The 25806-nt window shown below is 36.4% G+C and overlaps 1 long non-coding RNA gene and 1 pseudogene across 1 annotated transcript in view; one reads left to right on the top strand and one right to left on the bottom strand.

Annotated features, from left to right (window-relative positions):
* The window catches only part of LOC147916228 (uncharacterized), a 167217-nt gene that overhangs the window by 48452 nt on the left and 92959 nt on the right, over positions 1 to 25806 (bottom strand). The gene's annotated exons all lie outside the window — the stretch shown is intronic.
* LOC101390474 (elongin-A pseudogene) lies at positions 16605 to 24476 on the top strand (annotated as a pseudogene).

Below are 25806 nucleotides of genomic sequence, written 5' to 3'. Positions count from 1 at the left end.
GCCAGAAACATCTCTAGTAGTGAAACTCTTGAATCATCTTAAATGTCAAAGTGATATTTTACATATATTATCATAATTATCCCCCAAATACTTCTATGGATTAAGTATTACTGTATCCATTTTACAAAGAGAAATCTAACGCTCCAGCTTTTATCTGCCTAATATAGGATTGCACAGCTATGGTTTCTCTAAATAGCTCAACAACCCCCAAAGTTGATCTTTTTTATCTGCATTTTATAAAAGATAACGTGTGTCTCAGGTTTGATGTCCCAGTAATACAACTTTCAAATAGAATGGGATGACCACAAGCATTCTTTTTTCCTAAAATAAACCTATTCTCTTGCTAGAGATATCTCATTCTTAAGCAAGCATCTCCCAGACACACCTGGAGCAAACTGTTTTTCCAAACATTTTTTGTCTCAGACTCTTTTTTCTAGCACAACTCTAATTAAACTCTTTAGGACACAGCCTTGCTCTCCATGGAGCTCTGAGAAATTTCTAGTGAGATTAAAAAAACATGCTTTCCAAAATTTTGGATTTCTTTTAAAACTTTTATTTTTCCTTTAAAAAAAAAAGCATGGTCTTGAAAATGATGAGTGAGGACATTGTCTGAATATTTACCAAGGAACGGGTTGTCTAAATTAGTTTTAGAGTTCTATAAGGATTACAACCACTACCAAGTTTTCCAATAATCATGACTACATATCCAAATGACATAATCTAGCAATCTGTTTTAAGAAGTGAGCCGAATATTTATATTTCCTCTTTCTATATGACACCAAATAATTTATTTGACTAGAATTGATCATTTATAACTTGTTTGTGTCCCCTTTGGTCATTATGTAGAAATATTTCAACAGACCTTAAACTATCTCTGCTTCTTTCAGCTTCACCAAAATCTGTCTTGCTGGAAGTTACAGAACTTCAGCTATTATTCTTAGGCAATACTCACAGCCTGTTTCAATGGTCAGTATGTTTAAAAACAAAGAAAGAAAGTAGAAAAAGGAGATGATGATAAAAGTAATAAGAGAAGGATAGACTTCACAGAACACAGAAATAGGATCTAACTATCTTCTGGAACCAATTTCCTGATCTTAACATGAGTATTTGCTCTGTTACTTCCCGTGATAGTGCCCTGTAAATCATGCTCTCTCCTTGGCATTGACACTCTTCAAATGCCATGTGTTGCTCTCATTATTGTAACTTGCCTGGGGCTGTTATGATAAGTACCAGATACATACAGAAATGGAATAGAATAATGCTTAAGGATAGTTTCCCCCTAGCTATTGCTAGTCATAATAAACATGTTAATTCTTTCAATTTTACTTCATAAACTTGATCCTTCCAGCTTCCACTCAATCATTTTTTGGTGTGAGAGATCATCAACGCCATTATGATCCAAAAGCACTTGCTGAATGTATGCATGTGAATGCAATGTGTTATTCAAAGCAAATTATACAGCCTGGATCCATTCACCTTGGATTCTAACTTTAGGAAGGAGGCTAAGGGCAGGAATGTGCATCTTCCAGCCACTCTTACCTGTAAAAGAAAGAAGGGCTGTGAGGTGGTGGTACAAGTTAAGATGATGGATGCACATCTCATTTTCTGGCCTTAAGATTCATAGTCGAGGTGCTGTAAAGTTGTACAAGGAAACCTTTACAATTTTACACAGGGGTTAGAGTAGTTGAGTAAATTATTCAGATATTTATTGAACATTCATTATTTAACTTAGAACTGCAGTTACTCTGTACATGGCCAAGAGAAACTTTTCCTTCCCTTTAAAATTATACATAAGTGAAATGTAAAATAAACTCATGAACACACAGATAAACACTATCTCACTTATTCTACCCAATCCACATTTAATCCATATAATTTTCCCAACTTGGAGAGGAAAAATTTAGGCTTGAAAAGCTAATTAGAAGTGGAATCACAATGTAGTAAACATCTCATGTTTTAAATGATGTTTCCTCTTCGTTGTCTCTATGCCGATGACAATTTAGGACTGTAAATGAACAAGGCCTTAAAGGAGTAGAGTAGACTTTATAAATGATGTTGGAAGTCAAAGGAGAAAGAAATCACAGAAGGACGCAAGAAAGAGGAGACAACCTGGAGAAGTACTGAAGCTGTAGAGCTTAGAATGATAGCTAGAGGGAGAAGCCAAAGGATTCCAGATCGAAGAAACCGCACAACACGAATATTCCTATAGGAAGGAGCAGGACCTTCCCCTTATGAAAAAGGTTGTGTGTGTTTTCGCTCTATGCTGTTTGAATAAAAATGGTAATGATGAGGAAATACAATTTTTTGGCAAGTAGGAACAAACCCTTAAATATTGCTCCTCTTTATAGCTTGAACCTGCATTGTTGCTGCCTGCAAAGCTTACTGGGCAGAAAGAGGAAGTTGGAATTTCATATATCTTAAATCACTTTCGAAGTGACTTTAGTGGCTTCCACTCTGCTTTCAAGTATCTTCAAAATTAGAAAGTTTAATTTGCAGCAATTCTCTTCTTATCCACAAATGTAATCTCACTTTGTGTGGAACTCAAGTATCTCTCAATTTACCTAATAGCTACACAATTTTTTTGTTTGTTTCTGAGTCTGACTGGAAGCAGAGTTGGAAGCCCATAAAGGTTACTTTAGGAATCAGGAAAAGAAAATAAGAATGATGTACTGAGCAGATTTCCGATAATGAAGACCAACTCCACACATCGACCCCCAGAAACTTAATCCTGACCTCCCCCATCAGGCTGCTCATCCTCTGCCTTTCAGCATTACACAGTACTTTAAGTAATCACCTGTTTTTTTTTAACATATTGAAGACACAGCTCAATTAAAATTTGGATGGACTTAACATTACTTTGGAAAAAAATAAATATTGAAGCCGTGTTGGTGAAATCATTTAACCGGCCCTGGCCTCTGTTTGGCTAGTAAATTACCTATGGGTGCAGGAACTTATAATTCATGGTGGTCTGATAACAACAGAGACAGAGATTCTCTCTTCTGAAGTCAGTCCTCGCTACAGCATCACCTGGTGACCTGTCATCACCTGGTGTTGCTAATATAGATTCCAGTCTCATGGGCTTCAAATTTTATCTAACAAATCCTTCTTACTTATCTGCTCCTTCCTGTCTTGGTTTACTTCACTGACTTTCAGATGACACAGTATGATCTAGGGGCACTGGGGAAAGAGTAAGCAGTCTATACTATAGTCTGCCACTGACTTAGCTGTGCATCACTCATTTTCTTTACCTCACAAGTCTGCTGTGGGCCTCAGTTTCCTCCCCCATAAAATTCTGCAAGATCCATTCAGTTTTGAGATCCTATGAGATAAAGCTTTAGATCCCAATCTACTGGATAAAAACTAAATGTCTAGAGATAAGACATTTAGACATTTAGTATCTTTGATACTAAATCATCATGTTAAACTCAGGTAGTACTTTCTCCCCAACCAATCATTTTTCTCTACCAAAATGTTAATTAACAGAAACATTGAAAAGTCTGAGTAATATCTTTTCTCTTCCAAGGCCTAAAAATTTTTTAAAAAACTAATAATATATCAAACAGCCTAATTGAAAAAAAGAGGGCAAGAAAGGAACAAAGAGGTACCATTTGTAAGCACCTCCTAGGGGCCAGGTATTTTACCATATTATCAATAAATCCTGTAAAATAGCTAGGATTATTCCTAATTTTCTAAAAAGCTATTAGAAAGCAGAGACCATATCTTATTTGAATTTGGAATCCTCGTGCTGCAATGCTGGTACATATTAGTGCTAAAAATGTTTTTTGAATAAGGGGAAGAAGGCAAGGAGGGAAAGAGGGAGAGGAATGGGTCATTAAATAACTTTCTCAGGGTCCTAGGCTGACAGGGAGCAGAGTAGGGGTGTATAATCCAACACACTCACCCTTTAACCATAACCTTCTAGCTTTCAGTCTTGCCATCAGATCTTTAGTCAGAACTGGCCAAGTAGAGCTTAGCATCATCCTTATCCAAAGCAAAAACAAACAAAACTAAACCTTGAACATACTCCATAACCAAACATTTCATTCTCTAACAATAGCTCAGGCCATGCTCCTTTTGCTGATAATAGGCCAAGTGAAAACATGGACATATGAAGTGTTTACAACCAATTTCTATTGTCTCAGCTCTGTGTAGTCATATTGATCTATTTTTCAGTGAACTCTATTGAAATTAAAACTCGATTATTTAAAATGCACTGCATTTAAACAATGACACTTATTCTATAGGGTATTTGGGGAGAAAAATGACCTCCCGGTGGTGCTGATGGTTTTAGGTAGCAAAATCCCATTAACACTAGCTGCCCATTTATCCTAAAAAAATATCTTCTGTGAGACAGTTATTGCTAATGTAAGCTACTTTTAAAAATATAAACGCATGGATGATTCAGGGACTTGCCAGTGTATATATCAGACACTTGAAGGAGGCAACATATTGACAAGCTCGTTGTAAAGTTTGGTAATTAACGCTGTCCAAATGACTCAAGAATTTTGGGGGTGTGGTAACCTTTGCTGACACTGGCAAAGGCACTGCTTCTCTCCATGTTTTCTCACAACAGAGGAGAGAATCACAAGGTTTCTCATTATGGTAAGCCCATTCACTTACTCATTCTCTCACTCATTCATTTATTCATTCTTAAGCTTTTTTGTTGTCTCTCAACAATGAACATCTTTTAAATGCAATCACCTATTTTTAAAAACTTAGGGATTCAAAGATGAAAAAGGTATAATCATTTTCTCTAAAGACTCAATCTAGACAGAGAAAAAGTGATATAAACTAAAATATGTGATACAATGTAGTAAATGCACTGATACAGATTTTAAATAAGACCATAAATGATCACAGATTAGGGACAGGGACACTGAACTCAGCTGGGCTCCTGTGCATGTAGAATTGTGCAGAGTGTATGTGTGTGAGTGGATAGGGGAGTAGTAGAGAGAATGGTTGAATGGCAAGGTGCTCTGTCAGGGCAGCCTCACTGGAGATACTGATCTCTGGATAATCCTTAATATACGTGCTGAAGTTATGTAGCAAACGAAAAATAAGAGGTAAGATTGGCAGTCCAGATAAAACAAATCAAAGGAAATGACAAAACATATACTCTTTTCTTGGAAATATAAGGAGTAAACTCATATCGATAAAATCATAAGGAGTTTCTCATTGCTAGAATATAAACTTGAAAGCAAGAATTGGTCAAAAATAATTCTAGCTCAATAAGATGGAATCAGATCACAGATAATCTTTTCTACCATTTTAGGAGTTTTCATATGTATCACGTAGTAATTAGGCAGCCACTGAAGTATTAAAAGCAAGGGAGTGGCATGGCCACATTAGGTTTATAGAAAACAGGATCTATAATACCTTCCCAAATTGTGTTTACAAAATCAAAAAGTAGTAATTTTTAAAAATCCAAAAAACATTTGCTGCAAACTCATTTTATGATAACACCTGACCTGAAATGATGCAAGCTATTTATAGTCCTTATTTATCCCACATAGAATGCATGTTAATTTGTTTTGCTGGAGAAATATTAACAAGTTCTAATATGAGATGCTGCTCCAGACCTTACTGGTTTGTCACAAAATAAATTACATAATGCTCTTTTGTAAGCTATTAAAAATTCTGAATTCTGAAATTATCCAGCCCATAAGTATTGGATAAAGGAAATATAACTGGACAACCCTAGAAACTGTGCAGTTGGAGGGAGGCAAAATAATCAGAAGTTAATAATAATATCTAAGAGGATCTTTCTTTCTTTCGAAAAGATTCAGAAAATTATGGACCAAACTTTATGGAATACTAAATGAATCCAAAAACAAGAGAGTTGGCCCTAAGAAAACTATAGAGTATTTTTGGAGTGGGACATCTTTCATAAAAAAAGACACAGGCCTCATTACTGGTCAGGGCATTTGGGGAAGGATGGGCCATAGAGATCTTTTTTGTAATTCTTCTTGTCTCAAAGTGAGACAATCATATCAGAGAATTACCCATACTCATAAAGACCCTAAATTTTCTTTGGCTTATTATTTTAAACTGCCTAACAACAATTAAATTTTGATCAAGCTGCCCAGGTAAAGGGTTAAACTTTCTTTATTCTCATTGCACCCTCCTGAAAACTGAGCCTGAGCATATGGCAGATGTGAACCAAGTCTTGTGCACACAAATATCTGTAAAACAAAGGCAAAGAGCTGTGATCTGTACTGTTTTATCTGTTTTTACTGTCAGCATCCTAGTTTAGGATGGGTCTAGACTGTTTAAACTGTCTCCTAAGTGGGCTTTTTGCCTCAAGTATGGCCTCTCTCAAAACAACTCTCTTAGTTACAGGCAGATTTGATGAAGCAATGTTGTGCATATTACACTTTGACTTGACAGTATAATTTGTCATGTTGGTTTCTTGTGGTCTTTTTGCTTAATCATCTTTTTTGCAATATCTTTATGTGGGTTCCATGCTGATACATTTCTGTTTATTATATATTTTGGGTGCCTTTAATGCCTCACTTATTTGATGACAGACAGTGAAGAAGAGAGATCAAGGGAATTAATCAGTCCCAGAGACTGTTGGATTCTGTCCCATTGTCTCTGAGCCCTTGTCACCAAAAGTCAATCCCATGGGCTTGGCTCCGCTCTGGGCCAGAAAGAAATCACTTGGGTAGAAATGATGCCTTACCTGTCACAGGTCTTTTATGAGGCCATTTGGCATTTATTTGTCTTTAGGAAAATAAGATGCACAACTGGAGAAGTAATTGCTATCCTACTTCCTGACAAAACTTGTCTTGTAAAAATGTAGTGCCTGTCTGTTTCTTTATTCAGCAGCACCTTCCATGCTACTATGCAGTTTCAAAAGAGAACTTTGGAATGCTCTGGAAACTTTTTCCACTCACTCAGAACCTGTTAATCTTAACAATGGATTCCTAATAAGCATATAACTTTTGGAGATCTGTGTTGTCAATGTCTCTGTGGCATGAATTTGTTCTCAGCTTCCTTACTTGACCAATTTTCACTACAGTTGGCAGAACTTCATAAATTACAGGTTGTGGTTGGCGGTTTTTCATAGTTCTTATAGACGGCGTTTTCTGTTGCTTGTGTTTTTTTTATTTCAGAGAGAAGTACTTCCTTAGCTATTATTTACTCAAAGCCCAGAGTGACCTTACTAAAACAAAATCCTGACTCCTTTGTTCAAAATACTTCAGTGACTCTATTCTCTTCAGGGTATATCTAGACTCCTTAAGTTGGCCTTCAGCGCCCTCCATGATCTGACCCCTGCCAACTTTGCAGCATCATTGCTCAAACTTCTCTTTTCATATTCTAGGCTCAAGACATCCTGAGTCATAATCATTCACAATTCCCTGCACATACCCAAACCTTGTTCACTTCTAGGCCTCTGCCCTTTGTCTGGAATTTCCTTTAAACTGAGACAAGACAATTTTAAATTGCTCGTGGGTAGAATGCTAAGATAATTATTCTAAATAGTAATTTCTATTTATAATGGGATGCATGGTAAAATGAAACTTATATTTTTATTCTCCAGGGACTTAGTTTTCAAAATTGGATTCATTTCCATTTCAAAAAGAAAAAATATTATAAAAAGAAATAAAGTCCATCTACTTGTTCATTCTCCCAGTAATATGTTAGTAATAGAATAGACAGTGATACTTAGAAATAGCTGGTATAGAAATTATTCCATCTTCATTCGATTTTGTATCAATTAGAGTACCAGCAGCTACTCAATAATTAAACCCCCAATTTTCAGAAGTTTATTTCTCCCTTATGTAATAGTCCATTGCAGGTATTTCTGGTTGAGGTGGCTTACCACCATATGGTGATTCAGGGACCCAGGTTGCTTTCATTTTATGGCTTTAAAATCTTTTAGTGCTTTAGAGTTTTCCACATCCAGATGGCAGGTTGAAAAAGAGAGAGTAGAGACAGCACAAAGTTCTTAAAAACCCCAAGGCTACAATAGCATATACAACTTGTGCTGCATTCCGTAGGTGAGATCTAGTTACAGAGCCAAACCTACATGCAAAGAGAGAGTTGGGAAATTTTTCTCATAACTGAGAATCTCCTTCTCAGGGGCAACTCAGTGCTACAGAAGAGGAAGCATGAATCTTAACCATTTCGGGCACAATTGCATATTAGGTCATATATTTCCTATGACTTAATCTTTCAATAGATTTCTCTTTGAAACTTTGTGCTACAAAATTAGTACTTTGTTTCATCCATCAATGTCAAAATGTTAGTCTAAAAGGAAAAAAAAAATGTATGATTATAGGGAGCGTTTGTTACTTTTTCAACCTAGCAAAACAGTGTGCCAATGCTCTTTCTCTCAAACCGGAGTTGCGGTAGGCAGATCCTTCTCTAGTCTGCAGGGGTAGGTCCTGATTGGCTTAAGCCAATCTCATCTTCCAGGCAATTACAATTGGCTAAGAATGGTCATATGCCCCATTTTAGACCAATGGGAGTCAAGGATGGCCATTTTATTTGACTTTTCTAGGTGGTGCAAGCTTGCATTGTTTTTGTGGACCTTGAAGATGAGAAGCTATCCGGTATGGAACTCATGTCCATTGTCTTGTCAGACAGCAATAATTTATCTAAAAGTAAAGTCAACACAGAGAAGGTGGGGCTAAGCTTGAAACAGAATTCTGAGTGATACACATATCAAATAACTATTGTAGAGTTTAAAAGATCTGGCTCAAATTCTGAAATTTAATTAGGAAAAACAAGTTAGCTACAAAAGACAAAAGAAACGCCAACAAACTATTAACACTCCAGATAAGGTTGCTAATGGACTTTTATTCATTGATAAACATGCTTCCACCTAAGCTAAGAAACTAAGTTGTCCAACATCTGACTAAAAGAAAAATGAGTGCAAAGAAAATAATGAATCATAAGCTATTTGAATTTGAAAGATGTGAAGAGAGTTTTTGATCATTGTTTCCTGGTGGCAGAAGAATAGAGATGGATAATACCTAGAAATTTCTTATTTAATCCAAGTTTGGTCTAGACAAAGACTTGAAGGTACACACTTGGAACAAGATCAAACAAGGAATTGTACTGCCATTATACAAGATATCAAAATATGAATTGTGTGAATGAGTGTGCGTGTGTGTACGTATTTATATATTTATATATATTATATATTAGAGATTTATATATATAAATATCATATATATATATAAAGAAAAAGAAGGCAGGTGAGCGCCTTCTATATCAGTCAATGATATACATACAACATGCCACAATCTTTGTTGGCTGTCACCTGGTATGAATAAAAGAAGTTGATAGGTAATATGAAAACATTTTTATATACTACAAAGTGTTAAATGCTTGACAACTATTATCACCATGGCTATGATTAGGAAAGAACAAAATTAATGCCCACCGAAATTCAAGTCTGGGAATAATAATAACATTTTAAATAGACTAGAAAAAAAGGAGTCATTTATAAAAAAGCATTGAAAACTAACATCTAAATTCTTTAAAAATGAAATTGTTTGCATTACATGCAAATATAAAGCTTTCAAAATGCACTTAAGACTACAGAAGAAATTTGCCAAAAAGCATTATCTTGTAGACATTGAGAATTGTAAATGTGAGTATATAATTACATCATTAACATCATACTGTCTTTATTTTTTTTTAAATCACAAGTATTTATGCAAAACACTTAAAAAATGACATAAAAATCATGCAGAAGATATGGCGCTGCCTAACCACTGCAGAAATCAGAATCAAAAATTGAAAAAGGAACACTGATTAAGAGGTGTATAAATATATTTAAACATAATGTAATTCAGAAGAAAACAGTGTTAAAAAAATCTCAAATTGCCCCCATGTGATTCATATTATGTGTGAGACTTTTCAGTCATCTTTTTTAGCGTAGGCTTCTGAGTTGCTTATATTTCAAACCTTTATGCTGTGAGTAAGGCAATTTGGCAAGCAAACTTAGAGATGTTTGCAACATATCTTGCTAAATTGTCTTGTTTTCCCCCACAAAACACTTAAATAGCACAAATACTTTGTCAGATCAATAATAAAATCCTCTCTAAATGAAAGACTGAAGACCATTAATTAAACCTAAATCAAAGTGAACATAACTTTACTCCATTTGGGGATTAAATCTAAGCATTTAAATACACACACAGTAAAAATATATAGTTTACAATATTTTCTATCCATTCACTTCCTACATGATAGTAATATTGCCAAATTTGAAGCTTTATTTTAGTCAGGAGCTGTCTTACAAATGACTTTACAAAATATCTTATATATTTTAACAGTAGAACACCAATGTTAAAAATAATTCTAAGGGCCGGCCTGGTGGCATACTAGTTAAGTTCGTGCGCTCTGCTTCAGCAGCCCAGGTTCCTGGATTTGGATCCTGGGCACGGATCTACACACCGCTCATCAAGCCATGTTGTGGCAGCGTCCATATACAAAGTAGAGGAAGATTGGCAGAGATGTTAGCTGAGGGACAAGATTCCTGAAGCAAAAAGAGGAAGATTGGCAACAGATGTTAGCTCAGGGCCAATCTTCCTCACCAAAATAAGCAAATAAATAAATAAATAAAATTCTAGAAGAGGTAAGAATTGAAATATAGAGACCTGAGGGGAGTAAGTGACAATCAAACTGAGGTGTATATTTGTGGCCTCAGGAATTTCTCAACTTCTAGGGCGTTCCCACTTCATGGGAACTGCATAATTCTCCCCTGTCTCCTGCCATGCTCCTAAGACCACCTGTCGTAGGATCAGGTCCTCTTCAAATGGGAAACCAAGAAGGGAACTCTGGTTCAGAAATCCACCACATGTTTCTGTTGACTTGGGCCCTGCATTCCTCTCCCTCCTGTCCAATTTGCGACTGTTTGACGCCTGACCTGCCCTTTACTCCTCAGTGTTTACATGCCTTTTGGTTTGTCATCCTTTTCTAACTACATACGCTTTTTCAGCTGATCAGGAAATGATTGCTCCTCCATTGCCTAAACTTTTCCTCTAGCTCTGACTTTGTTAGTCATATTCTCCTCTGTTTAAACCCATCTACTTGGGGCTGATCCGCAGCCTGATTCCCCAGAGCTTGTTACAGGATCCTGACCCCAAACCCCTTTTGTTTGACATCTACAGCCTCAAAAGAGCGCCCCAGAGTAAACCATCCCCAAGAGCATATAGAAATCCTCATTTTCTACTAAAGATTAAAGCATATCTGTCATTTCTCACTTCTTCAAATTAAAAAAAGGCCAAAAAACAAACAGACCTCTTAATTAAATATAAAATTAAATTATAATATCTATCGTTATATTATTCAAATAAGTACCTCTTATTTACCAAAGTATTATGTTATGGATGTTCCAAATAACATTGCTAATCATATAAAAGGTGATCAGCCTGAAACTAAGACTTTAAGTTTTAACTGAAATATATATTGCTAGATTATGGTGGAGGGGAAAATAGTACATAAAAGCTATAAGCAGTTTCTATCTAGTAAGCAATAAAACTGTATTTATTATTAAGTCAGATATGATCTGACAAGGTACATGATTTTATATGTGTTTTAGCTGTCACAGCTAAGTATTGGTCTACTTGGTAGGGATTTTTTTTTTTTTGTCTGATACATGTTGTTAGTTCTGACCCACACTGCAGGATCTTGACACACTTGTGTATTCTTGTTTGAGCAGTTAATCCTGGGAAATGAGAAGCTGAGATGGAAATGGCTGGAGAAGGCCATGAACGATGCTTCTTTCTTCCTACTAGAGAAGGAGTTGTGACAAGGAGCTATAAGGAGTTTGCTACGATTCAACCTGGACTGGAATTTGAATGTTCTACACATGGCATCATTTAGGAAAGTAATGATGTTGGTCTATGTACAGTCATGCATGCACTGCATACAACATTTCGGTCAATGGTGGGCCACATATACTACAGTGGTTCCATAAGATTAGTACCATATAGCCTAGGTGTGTTGTAGCCTATATCTTCTAGGTTTGTGTAAGTACACTCTATGATGTTTGCACAATGACAAAATTGCCTAACGATACATTTCTCAGAATGTATTCCCGTCCTTAAGAACGTATGACTGTATTTTGATGTTATTGTTGTATTGGGTCAGTGTTGGAGGACATGTGGATGAAGTTTTCCCTATAGGAAAATAATATTTCCAACATAAATATCCTAAGATGAAACTTAACTTTGGATGGGAGATGAGAAATGAGAAATAGTCATAGATTAAATGGAGTGAGAAAAATATTCCTCTCTTATGAATTTAAAGATAGTTGAACTCCCAGAGTGCAAGTATTCTTAAAAGGATTCACACTGGGGGGACTTAGCTGATTCTCTACAAAATGGAAATAACTTATCCAATTCCAGATAATTCTTGCCCTCAAACTTACTTGGGATCAATGGCAACTAATCCTTCCAGTTGCTGAAGCTGAAAGTCTTGGAGTCATGTTGGATCCCTTCCTGTTGCTCACATCACACATCCAATCTTCAGGAAGACTTTTTGGCTTTAATATATCCAAAGTATAAACACTTATCAACACTTTCATTGGTACCACCTGGGCTTGATCTCATGGGTTATTACAATGGCTTCCTAATTCTTTCTACTTTGCTCACCTACAGTCTATTATATTCACAAATTAGTCAACTTATTACAGCTAATTTTGTCAGTTCATTTGATTGTACTGCTCCTATACCATGGTGGCTCCCCATTTCTCTCAAAGTAAAAAATCTCACTTCTTATAATGGTCTAAAAAGCCCTATATTATCTGGATCCCCATTACCTCTCTAAACTTAAATCTCATTTTTCTCCTTTTTGTTCATTTTCCTTTTTCCATGCTTTTCCACTTTATTTTGTTAAAAAATGCCAGGTCTGGAGTAATATGAGCAAAAAGTTGAATGTAAAAATTCTCTTGTTCCCTCATGGAAACATTAAATGAGCAACTAGACATTGACTAAAATAACATTAAGGAGCTTTGGAAATCAGTCAAAGAATTACAATAACCAAGAGAATGTCCAGTCAAAAAAAAGTTTTCAAATGGTAGGAAATTTTGTTGTGTTTGTACTTACTCTTACCTCACCTCCTCCCTGGCATGGCACAGAACAGTTTAGGGGAAGCAGTAGGCTGGTCCCTAGTCCCTATACATGAATCACAGAGAGCAGAACAGGTGGAATTTGCAACTTTATACCCTGTGTGCAGGCTGGTTGAGTGATTTGTCTCAATACCTTCAAATACATTCTGTGAGGTTAATATTATCCTGATAACAAAACTAGGCAAAGATATATCAGGAAAAGAAAACTATAGACAAATATCCCTTATGAATATTGAAACAAAAATCCACAACAAAATACTAGCAAACTGAATTTAACAGCATTTTAAAAGGATCACAAACTGACCAAGTGAGATTCGTTCCTAGAAGGCAAGAATGGTTCAACAATAAAAGTCAATGTAAAACACGACATTAATAAAATAAAGAAAAAAAAACACATGATCATTTCAACTGATAAAGAAACAGCATTTTACCAGATTCAACAGCCTTTCAGGATAAAAAATATTCCACAGAAAACCACCCCAACATAATAAAGGCCACATAAGGAAAACGCACAAGTAACATTATACACAATGGTGAAAGACTGAAAGCTATTGCTTTAACATCAAGAACAAGGCAAGGATGTCCACTTTCATCACTTCTAATCAGCATAACACTAAAAGTCCTAACCAGAGCAATTAGGCAAGAAAAAGTAATAAAAGTCATCCAAATTGGAAAAGGACAAGTAAAATTATCTCTGTTTGTAGATAACAAGTTCTTATATGTAGAGAATCCTAAAAATTCCACTAAAAGAGAAAAAAACTATTAGAGCTAATAAATTCGGCAAAACTGCAGGATACAAAATCAATGCATATAATCAGTTGTTTCTGTATATTAAAAATAAGCAAATTGAAAAGGAAATTATGAAAATAGTTAGATTCACAACAGTATCAAAAAGAATAAAATAGGAATAAACTTAAGAAAGGAGGTAAAAACTTATATACGGAAAACTACAAAAGGTTACCAAAAGAAATTAAAGAAGATACAAATAAATAGAAAGATATTCTTTGTTCCTAGATTGAAAGTCTTTATATTACTAAGATGTCTAAACTACCCAAAGGGATCTACAAATTTAATCCAATCCATATTAGCATCCCAACAGCATTTTCTGCAGAAATAGAAAAATTTGTTCTAAAATTCATGTGCAATATCAAGGGTACACAAATAGCCAAAACAAAATATTGAAAAAACAAAAATACTGAAAATATGGAAGCTTGTCATATATGGTCGAACAATTTTCAATAATGGCGCCAAAACCATTCAAAGGGGAAAGAATGGTCTTTTCAACAAAGGGTGCTGGGAAACTGGCTATCACACGCAAAAGAATGAAGTTGGACTCTTATCTTACACCATCTGCAAAAATTAACTCCAAATGGATCAAAGACCAAAACATAAGAGCTAAAACTATAAAACACTTAAAAGAAAACATAGGGCAAAAGATTCACATTTCATTTGGCTATTATTTCTTGGATATGAAACCAAAAGCTCAGGTAAAAAATATAAAAGAGATAAATTGGATTACATCAAAATTAAAAAACTTTTGCGCATCATAAGACACTGTTAACAAAGTAAAAACGAAACCATAGGATGGGAAAAAATATTTGTAAACCATATATCTGATAAGGGGTTAATGTCCAGAATATATAAAGAACTTCTATAACTCAATAGTAAACAACAAACAACCCAATTAAGAAATAGGCAAAGGACTTGAACACATATTTCTCCAAAGAAGATATACAAATGGCCAATGAACACATGAAAAGTTGTTCAACGTCACCAATCATTAGGGAATACAAATGAAAACAATTAGAAGACATTATTTCATACCCATTATGATGACTATTATCTAAAACAGAAACAAAACAAAAGTAAGTGTTGGGAAGGATGTGTACAAATTGGAACCCTTGTGCATTGCTGGTAGGAATGTAAAATAGTGCAGCTGCTATGGGAAACACTATGATGGTTCTTCAAAAAATTAATAAAAGAATTACCATATGATCCAGCAATTTCAATTGCAGGCCTATACCAAAAGAACTGAAAGCAGGGACTCAAATAGATATCTGTACACCCATGTTCATAGCAGCATTATTCATAACGGCCAAAAGTTGGAAGCAACCCAAATGTCCACCAATGGGTAAGTGGTTAAACAAAATGTGGTAAATACATGTAATGGAACACATTCAGTCTTAAAAAGGAAGGAAGTTCTGACACGTGCTACAACATGGATGAATCTGGAAGACATGCTAATGAAATAAGCCAGTCACAAAAGGACATTGACTGTATGATTCCACTTACATGACATACCTGGAGTAGCCAAATTCATAGAGAAAGTAGAATGGTAGTTGCCAGGGGCTGAGAGGAGGAAGAAATGGGGAGTTACTGTTCAATGCAAACTGAGTTTCAGTTTGAGAAGATGAAAAGTGTTCTGGAGATGGATGGTAGTGATGACAATACAACAAAGTGAATGTACTTAACGCTACTGAATTATACACTTAAAAGTATTTAAAATGTTGAATTTTATATAATGTATATTTTAGCACGATTGAAACATAAAGGCCAGCAAGATTCCACCTCAAAGTCTTTGCCCTGCCTGTTTCCTTTGCATGGAGCACTATTGTCCCAATGTATCTATATAATTAATTATCTTAGCTCTCCCAGTCTTCACTCAAATGTCATTTTTCAATGAGTCTAACCCTGAGCATCCCATTTAAAATTACAGCACCCTACCCAGAAACTCCCAAACTCCTTGAACACAATCTATTTTTTAATAATACTTATCACATTATACCTAAATAATTTGTGTGTGTGTGTGTGTGTGTGTGTGAGGAAGATCAGCCCTGAGCTAACATCCATGCCAATGCTCCTCTTTTTGCTGAGGAAGACTGGCCCTGAGCTAACATCTATTGCCTCCTCCTTTTTTTTTTCCCTTTTTCTCCCCAAAGCCCCAGTAGATAGTTGTATGTCATAGTTGCACATCCTGCTGTATGTGGGACGCCACCTCAGCATGGCCGGAGAAGCGGTGCATCAGTGCGTGCCCAGATCCGGATCCGAACCCAGGCCGCCAGTAGTGAAGCACATGCACTTAACCGCTAAGCCACAGGGCCGGATCCTATACTTAACTAATTTTTGTTTATTTATTATGTCTACCATCTTTGTCTGTTTCCCCACTGGAAGGTAAGTTTCATGAGAGCAGGGATTTTTATCTGCTTGCTTATACATGTATCTCCAGCACTCATGACAGTGACTAGCCCATAGTAGATGCTTCATAAATCTTAATCCTGAAAGTTGAAAAGAGATTGCTGTATAATCAACTATACATGTGATGTCATGCCTGGGCCTGTGGGTACTGAGAGATACCAAATCTAGTTATAAAGTACTGTGAAGGTTTTACTTTCCATTATCACTGAGTGTTTATCATAAACGTCCTCCAGGATCTCAGCTGATATCGTTGGGAATTAGGCAGACAATATCCATCCAAGCTTGGAAATAGTATAGCCAAAAAACAATATCCTACGGAATGTCCAGTCAAGGAACTCCTGGAGATGATCGCAACAAAAGCAAACTGAGGCCTGCCAAGAGGAAAGAGATCGGTCCCCAGAGCCAGACGGATGGTCAGGGTGTGAACAATAACTAGATTTCATTTATGACTATCTCTGGGATGTACCCGGAGATATATGGTTTTGTGAAATCCAGTAGAAAACTGGTTTTCAGCAATTAAGATGGATGGGATCCCAAAGCCACTGTTTTTTGTAACATTACCAGAAATATTACTTAACAATCTGGTGAAGGATAGAAGAGTCCACTAAATCTGATAAGGACGCTACTCTAAGATGGGTGTTAATATATTTTAATTTTATAAATGGGAAACTTTAAACCCAGAAATGTTCTATAACTTCTTTAATTATGTTGAACTCCCATCTATCTGATTTTAATATAAAACCCGCCAAAGAGCAAAGAAATTGTGGTTTTCTTTTTTAATTTTTAAAGAAATCATAAAATTTAGTTCTAGAATATAATTTTACTTTCAAGGTAGCTAAGAATTAAAGAGAAAATTATGGCAATACTCAAAACTTTCCGGATGAATCAGTTTATACACTGTTCTAATGTAAATGAAAATGTTTTAACAAAACAGTCAAGAAACGACAAAAAATGTAAAAAATATGTAAAAGATATAAAAAAGGACATAAAAAACAAGGTAACATCATTCATGAGTTATGTCTTTCAAAATATATAATATTTTAATGAACATCTTGTGAATATAGTCAAGTAATTTTTCTAAAGCATTTTTTCCTTTAGATTGCAATAAAATGTTGGTGATAACATCACCGAATATCTATTTCAGTTGCAGAACACAATGCATCTGGGTACAAGTTAATGGTTTACATATTAATTTTCTCATCTCACTCTGATGAGCAGAAAAACGCTTTAATATAAATGCAGTTAACTTTGTCATTTTATATCTACTCAACATAGTTCCTCAAATTTATTATTGGTATCATCAAATTATTCTTAGCAATTTCAAAGCATCTGGGGAAGAAAAATGTATCGAGTTGAAGAGGAAGTAAAACTTTCCTCAACATAATTAATGTCCATTTTTATTTTTATTTTCTGATCAATTATTTTAAAAGGGTACAAGGTAATGCAATAAAATTTTGATTGATACAAACAGCCAATATCTTAGCACTTCAGGAGGTAAAACAAATTTCAATAAAAACAATTATAATAAATTCTACCAGAAAGGAAAAAAGAAGTAGTTCAACTGAAATTTCTCACTGGGATTAAAAACGTATGAAATTAAGGATAAAGGAAAAAGCATTACAAACTATGGCTATAGGATGCCCAAAAATGTGGTTGATTTACTCCATTTCCGGACAAATTTTCAAGCTGATTACTTCACTTTATGTTACACAAAACAATTATTTTATGTGAAGGCTTCGGGTGATCATCTAAATGGTTATACATAAATGTGCCTCTTCTGGCTAAAGACTCACCCTAGGCGCTAGGCTCCTGTATGAAAACCCTAGCGGAACAGTCGCTTAATCCTAATTCAATTGCTTGTTTACAGTTCTGCTCCTGTAAACAAGACTGCTATTTTCATCTGAGATCCTGGGCCTTCCTAGATATAATCATTTAAAAAATCCTGAGTTACATGTTAAACAGTTATATGTGTGGAATCCACATATAATTGTTTGTATGTGTATATAAATACCTTAAGCAAATATCCCTTACAGTCAACCAACTAATTCAAATCATAAAAGGCTTCCTATTTTCAAAATTAAAAAAACTGTCATTAATTACAAAACATGAGAAACAAATATTTCCTGAACACTTCACTCTAGACCCTTTGCTAGGCCCTGGAGATATAAACATCATCTCTGATGGCAAGGTGCAATAACCAGAAGGGTCAGGCAAAGTTTCCCACAGGAGGCAGTCTTGCATATTAAAGGAACATTAGGAGTTAAGTAATTGGGGCAAAGGGCAGGGCCAGAGGGCAGTGGATATGATTCTTAGCAAAGCCATCAAAAAAAGAAATTATACAGTATACACAGAAAACTAATAAAGCAGTTTGGAGTTGCTGACCAATAAAATGTAAGGCAAAAGAAAGCTAAGACAGCAGAGGTAGGAAGAAGCCAGAGAATCAGAGCTGCAAAGGGAGCTTGAATTATAGCCTGTGGGTGATGCAGAGCCATTGAAAGATTTTAACCAGGGAAGTTACATCATTGTACATAAAGAATTCATTTTGTTAGGTGAAGCAAAACAACTAATGACCCCAGCTTCCTAAAATAATCATTAGGAAATATTAGGGACATGCTTTATGTTGTAATTTCTTAATTTTTACGATTTTTCTTTTTCTTGGATCGGTTGCTCTGATTATGTGAATAGAATTGATAGCTCTCAACCAAAATGTCATGGAATCAGGAAATGCTCTATGGAGTAGGTAAAATCTCAACTGTACCTTAAAATCTTTATAGGATAAACAGGTTCAAATGAAGACTACAATGCATTTTAACTGAGTATATATTCATTTAACTATTCATCCATCCAAACTTCTGATACTGGCTCAACACAAGGTTGACATAAGGGAAGCCATATTGTAGAAAAGAAACCATACTGTAACTTAGAATGACCTCTGACTAACTAACCCAGACATGCTCTGTGGAATTTATGGTTCCTCCCAGCTGCAATAAGTCGATAACTTTGTTACTTTGAGTTCCTTAGGAATGTGATAACCCCTGGGCAGAGAGTCTGTGCTGATAGCCATCTGCAAGGACAACTAAAAGATCAGGTTACAGGGTGTTGCTCTGGTCTCTGATGCATATCCAGTAAAACAAAAGACTATCAAGAACCAAGAACAGATAGATGTCTCCACCCTGAGACTAGATGTCTGCCTCACCCTGGACATCAGATGGATGCCCCCACCCTGAGACCAGATGCTTCCCCCACCCAGAGACCAGTCCCCTATATAACTGGCCTATAGTCTTTGTTCTGTAAGATGGGATTTTTTTGGACATTAGTCTGCCGTCTTCCCTCTTCCTAGCAAGCTATGATAAAAAGTTCTTTTTCTCCTACCACCTTGCCTCTTGACTATTGGCATGTCTTGCGGCTGGCAGAAGACCCTCCCCTGCCTTGTGTGGTAACACTTCTATTCCATCCATCCATCCATTCATCCATCAATGCACCTATCATCTATCTATTGCTGAATTCATTTAAAATATCAAGTCCTTCTTCATCTCCATGCCCTGCACATGCTTTCCCTTCCCATTGTGCCTAACAGGATCCTCATTTTCAGATGTAACAAGTCATTCCAGCCTCATCTAGTACATTTCTTTCTCCAGACCTGGAATTGGCCATTTTTCTAAGAGGTCTTTGTTCCGTTAGTTATAATATTATATTATCTAAGTGCAAGGGATGCTTGTTGTTACTGACTTGGTCATTACTTTTACGAATTGTCAGTGGACAGAGCTAATCAATATATATTATTTTTTAAAGGGAAAATACATCATGAGACCATAGTGACATTTTAACATGTTAATGTTGATTAAAATATGTTAAATATACATGTAGCATGACTCTATTTATATAAAACTCAAGAACATGCAAAACTCAATAGTTTCACTTGTGGATGCATCGTAAGGTGGTATGCCTGTAAAACAAAGCAAATAAATGATTTTCATTTCAGTTAGGATATGACTACCTCCAGGGGAGGAGAAGTGTGATCCAGAAGGCGTATTCAGAGGCCCTGGAGTGCTGCCAACGCTCTTTCCCTTGATAGAAAGTGTCTATTAACTTGAGAGTAGTTTGCTAGGTTATATATACGTTCATACAATTTTCTGTATGTGCTAAAGTTCACAGTATAAAGTTAATTTTAAAAGTTGCTGTGGCCTGCTCTTCTCAACTTTTCTTAAACATCACTGACTTTACTCTTCCCAACTTTCTTTTTCCAACTATTTCAGTGCTAGTTTTGAATATTCCATGCTTTAAAAATTCCATGCACAGCATGTGGAGCTTGCTGGAGGAATGACACCAAAGACTTCCAATAAATGAATATGCTTTAGCTTGTTAGATTAGCTTTACAAGGACTTTTTTTTTTCCTGCCTGGCACTCTTGGTCCACACATAGGTAATAAACAACCCCATTGTCTCTCATGAGCTGAATTACAAAAGTCCACCATCCCCGTCTCTAGATATTTAATACGTGTTCAATTTATTTTAAACCAAAAATACTTGCTGAGCACTGTGTTGGTGCCCAGAACTGTGCCACCTACTTAATAAGCAGCCGCCCCTATCCCCGGCCTAGATTATGTTCATGAGATATATTGCTGGAAAATTGGATTATTGGGAATCGTTTTTGCACTCAAAGTCTATGGCCAGCTAAAAGGCAAATGCTATTTTTATTTATTCAGATTTGAAATTATAAGAAATGAATCTGCTTCTGACATATGCCTTATTTATAATAGGTGCAAGGCCCTGTAAAGTAAAGGTAAATATTATTTTTTTATCCACATCAAATAGACTCCGAGAAGCAGATTATTTGTTTTTGTTTTGTTGTTGTTTGGAACTAACTGATAAGTGGTGGAGCTGGGATTTGAACCCTGGACATAGTTCTTTTACTTTAAATCCTATTCATTCCAAGATTTCATTCCAGCTTCCTCTATCTGCCATACCTGGTGCATCAACCCTACTAATTGCCACAAACATGACCCAATCCTATTTGCAAGTCAGGTTTTTGCCTATATCTATTTGGTGTCTCACAACTTTCTGAATCCCAGCTCGTTGATGGTAGACCAGAAGACTGGGCACATTGGGCTCCCATATAACTGGATACAACCCAACATACTGACTGAATTTGAAAATATCACTTATTTAGAAAAATTGGCAGCTTTATTAGGGGATTCTGTTGCCGTTAAAAATGGGATAAAAGCTAAATTCAACAATTTTTGAGGCAATATAGAATAGTAGAAAGAATCTTGTTTGAAAGTTGGGAAATATGAATTTGTAAACACTTTCTGGTGCTTATGTGAGGTAGTAAACAGGCCGGCTAAACTTTGACAGCTTCCCATTGTTTTACAGGTCCAAATTCCTTTGCATTCTGGCTCTAGCCTAGCTTTCCAGAATCCTGCCTGGTTAACAACTTCAATGTTCTCTTCCTCCCCTCCAGAACACTTATTCCTACCACCCACCACACAAACACACACCACACACACACACACACACACACACACATCCTGATCATTCTGTATTTTGTACCCAGCATGCCATGGAACTTTCAGCCTCAGTGCCAACATAATATCATTTCTTCCTGAGTCATCAAGACAGTGTCCTGCTGTTTTTGTCAAGATTACCCACACATGAAATAAACTGACTTCAACTTAACTCAGATAGAAATAGGAGCATATTATGCTTATCCTTATGCTCTCAAAGGAACAAAACACAACTAGGTCTCTTGAGAACATAAGCTGAAGATGTCAGCTACTGAGGTGGTGCTAGGGTAGGAAAACCCAAACTGCAATTTTCTGGAGGCTTTGTGTGGACAAGTCTGTGAGTTAAAATCTTCAGGGCTGGCCACACTTTTACTTCCTAGAGTTCTACAAGGTTCTCACAGTGAATATCAGAGAAAAACCCCCTCATGCTTCTGGAAGGAGGAAGGAAAAGTGGCCATTTTGAAATATGCTGGAGCAGTCTGTTCTTCTTAACAAGGTCTGCCCTCGATGAAAACTGTTTTACCAGTGCCTAATCTATTGGGTTTTTTTCAGAGCCTAACTGACCTGGGAGGAGGGAAATACCCTAGTCTAGCCCACTCTAGCCTTTCACATAGGGAAAAAGAAATACTCCAGCTCCCTCCAGCCATCCTGTCCCACCAAAGTGGGAGCAGGAGGGACTGAGAGGCACTTGTGGAGTTCACAGCTGAGGGGCACAGGCTCACTAAAAGACTGAGACCTAATCACAGGACTATAGAACACTTCCCCTCTCCCCAAACCTTACCACCATGTCACTAAAGACCTATTTACCAGAGTTCCTTTGACTCAGTACATCATGTCAAGCTTTCAACAAAAGACTAGAAGGCACACTGAAATAAAAATACACAATTTAAAGAGACAGAGCAAGCATCAGAACAGACTCAGATATGGCACGGATGCTGAAATTATCAGACCAGGGATTTTGAAAAGCTATGATCAACATGCTGAGAGCACATTGCTAATGTAAAAAGTAGACAACATCCAAGAACATATGGATAATGTAAGAGAAATGGACATTCTAAGAAAGAACCAAAAATTGATGCTAGAGATCAAAAACACTGCAACAGAAATGAAGAGTTTATACTGCTTGGTGCTCACGGAGCTTCCTGGACCTTTGGTTTGCTTTCTAACATTGAATTGGGAAAATTTTTGGTCACTATTGCTCAGATATTTCTTCTGTTTCTTTCTTTTCTTCTTCTGGTATTCCTATTACATGCTCCTACCACGTGCGCCCCCAGGTACGAAGCCCAGATGGGGCCAGAGGAGAGAGGAGGAAAAGAGGTGCCACAGAGTTTCACCAGCTTATTCTTACTCTTCGTCTTCAGACCAGGAATCTTCTGGTTAAGGCCACATTCAGACACTTCCATTATCTACCAGTTCTCAACAGATGTTCGTCGACCATTACAGATTCCCTGGTGGAGGACCAGGAGCCCATCATTCCCCATCAGAAGCCTGGCCCCACTAATGCCTCTCAGGACAGAGTGGTGCTCAGTCAAAAAACATACCTGAGTGAACCCCAGAGGAAAGTGGTTGTGAGCCAAAGCAAGGAGCACAAGTCTTCCTACAAAGAATAGCTCCCGTGGGCCGGCTGGTGGCATAGTGGTTAAGTTCGCCTGCCCTTTTGGTGGCCCAGGTTTCACAGGTTTGGACCCTGGGCCCAGACATACGCACCACACATCAAGCCATGCCGTGGCGGCGTCCCACATACAAAATAGAGGAAGATGGGCAAAGATGTTAGCTTAGGGAGAATCTTCCTCACCAAAAACAAAACAAAACTCTCATGGATGCCAAGGGTGGTGAGAGGTCCTCTGCTTTGATGAGCAAGCAATCACACAAGGCCTTCCCCAAAGACAAAAACTGAAGCCACTCTCTGGGGATAGACTAAGGGAGAAACCAACCTCTGTGGGTGTCAAGAAAGAGAAGGAAAGAGAGGGCAGCAGCATCAAGAAATTTTTCCCTCCTTGGAGGTAGCTTCAGACAACCACCTCAAAAAGCCCAAGTACAAAGTCTCATAGAAAACCAAACCAAACAAGCAAAGTCCAGAGAATATAGACATGGGAAAGGGGGCAGGGGACTTGTCCAGGCTTAAAGAGAAGATTTCTAACCACCTTAAAGCTCGACAAGGGAAACTAAAAACTTCAAATTTGGATAGAAAGTCATTGGGCTCTCTCCCTGCAGTGGAGGAGGCAGACATGGGTGATAAATTCAAGCAGCCCACCATGGCTTTTGAGTCACACCTTAGCCATGACCAGCGCCAGAAGAAAAATAAAGATTGTCAAAACTTTAGTCACTGGACTTGGAGAAAAAGGACTTACAAAAAAATTCTAAAAGCGCTAGTAAAAAAATATGGACTCCATTCAGAAATACCCGAAGTGAAGGACAACAAGTCAGAGTAGTTATAGCCAACTGGAGCCAATTCTGCCAAGCTGGAAAAGTTCCCCATGATGCATCACCAGTATCGCCAGACTCCCCATTACCAAGGTTACAGGCCAATTATCATACATTATCTGCCCCCTTCTAACCAAAGGGAAAAGCACTCTCTTCACCCCAGGAAGAAGGAGAAGTGGATTTACTGGATGCAGAATGAATTCTATGATGCAGGTGTATTTGGGCTACATGTGTGTCTATCTCCCAAAAATGAATAAAAGCTGAAAATACAAATAAAGTTCAATTAAATAAAGAAAGAAAGAAAGCTACGCTCCTTGTATATCTGAGTTAGTGGAATGAGATTCATACCAGTTACAAATAGTTGCCAGTGACTTTCTTGTGTCTTTCCCTGAGAGCCACATACTCAACATTTATGGAGTCCCTGTTTTTAATGAGCATGGTATTAGCAACTACAAAATGAAATGCCACGTTTTCTTTAAACCTGGAAATCTACTCAGGAAGACAGTTTACATGCTAAAGAAAAACCTAGACATGGGATTCTTTAGTCATAACTTTTCAAGCATATTTTGGAAAAAGAGATTTTTGGGTCCAAACTTATACTCTTAATTAACAACTTTCTTTAATATCATTGCTTTAAATGGCATTTCCCACACATCACTTGTAGATTCATCAGCACATAATACACAAAATAATCAGTAAGTGTTCTTAATTCTTTTAAGATCATGCCCCTTGTGTTTTTTTCATTCAGAGAATCATAGATAAATTTTAGCTTAGTTGTAAAGAACAGAGGTTTTAAAATTTCTAAAGTTTCAAAACATTTATTTAAGAAAAAGTCAAAGTACCTTGATTAAACCAGGCTAGAATAAAAACGTTAAGAATGTTCATGTTTATAGCTGACAACCCACGCATGTTTGTAAACAGACTGAAAATAATATATATTTTAATAAGCCTCAAACATAGTAGGCATGAAAAATGGCTATTGAATAAAAATATATATATTAATAAAAATGCATTAATATTAGGAAACTTATCTGAGAATTGAAGTGTTGTGGAGGTTTAATAAATGGACTTTCCTCAGAATCAGTGTTGTGCAAATGCAAATAATTTTTCACTTGCAAATGGTAACATGTATATTGTCTTCTTCTAGCTTGATATTTGAATATAGAATCACAATAAAAAACTGGAGAGAACTTAAAAGAAATTACATGAAAAAGTAATATATGAAGAGTGTTTTAGAATAATGTGTGGCACATAAATGTTATATGTTCTAAATATTATTATTATTACTGATACTGATACTATTAATACTACTACATCTCAAATAAAATAAAAATGTGAAAATATCAATAATTTAAAGTTTAAAGTATCAAGATCTACTTGCAGTCTTTATTTGGATATAGCATGACTATCCAAAAGAAAATCTGCAAAAATATTCTAAGAATAAGAGAGTATAGCATGGTCACAGTATTCAAGGTTATTTTACAAAATCCAATTGCTTTCCTATACACTAGCAATGAATATTTTGAATTAGAATTAAAAAAATACTATTTATAATACTACCAAAAATTGAAGTACATGGAGATAAATCTTTCAA

Source organism: Ceratotherium simum, chromosome 9, assembly GCF_057802395.1.
Source record: "Ceratotherium simum simum isolate JZ-2026a chromosome 9, ASM5780239v1, whole genome shotgun sequence".
Classification (NCBI taxonomy): Eukaryota; Metazoa; Chordata; class Mammalia; order Perissodactyla; family Rhinocerotidae; genus Ceratotherium; species Ceratotherium simum.
Note: the sequence above shows the minus strand (reverse complement) of the source record. Positions and strands in the feature narration are given on the sequence as shown.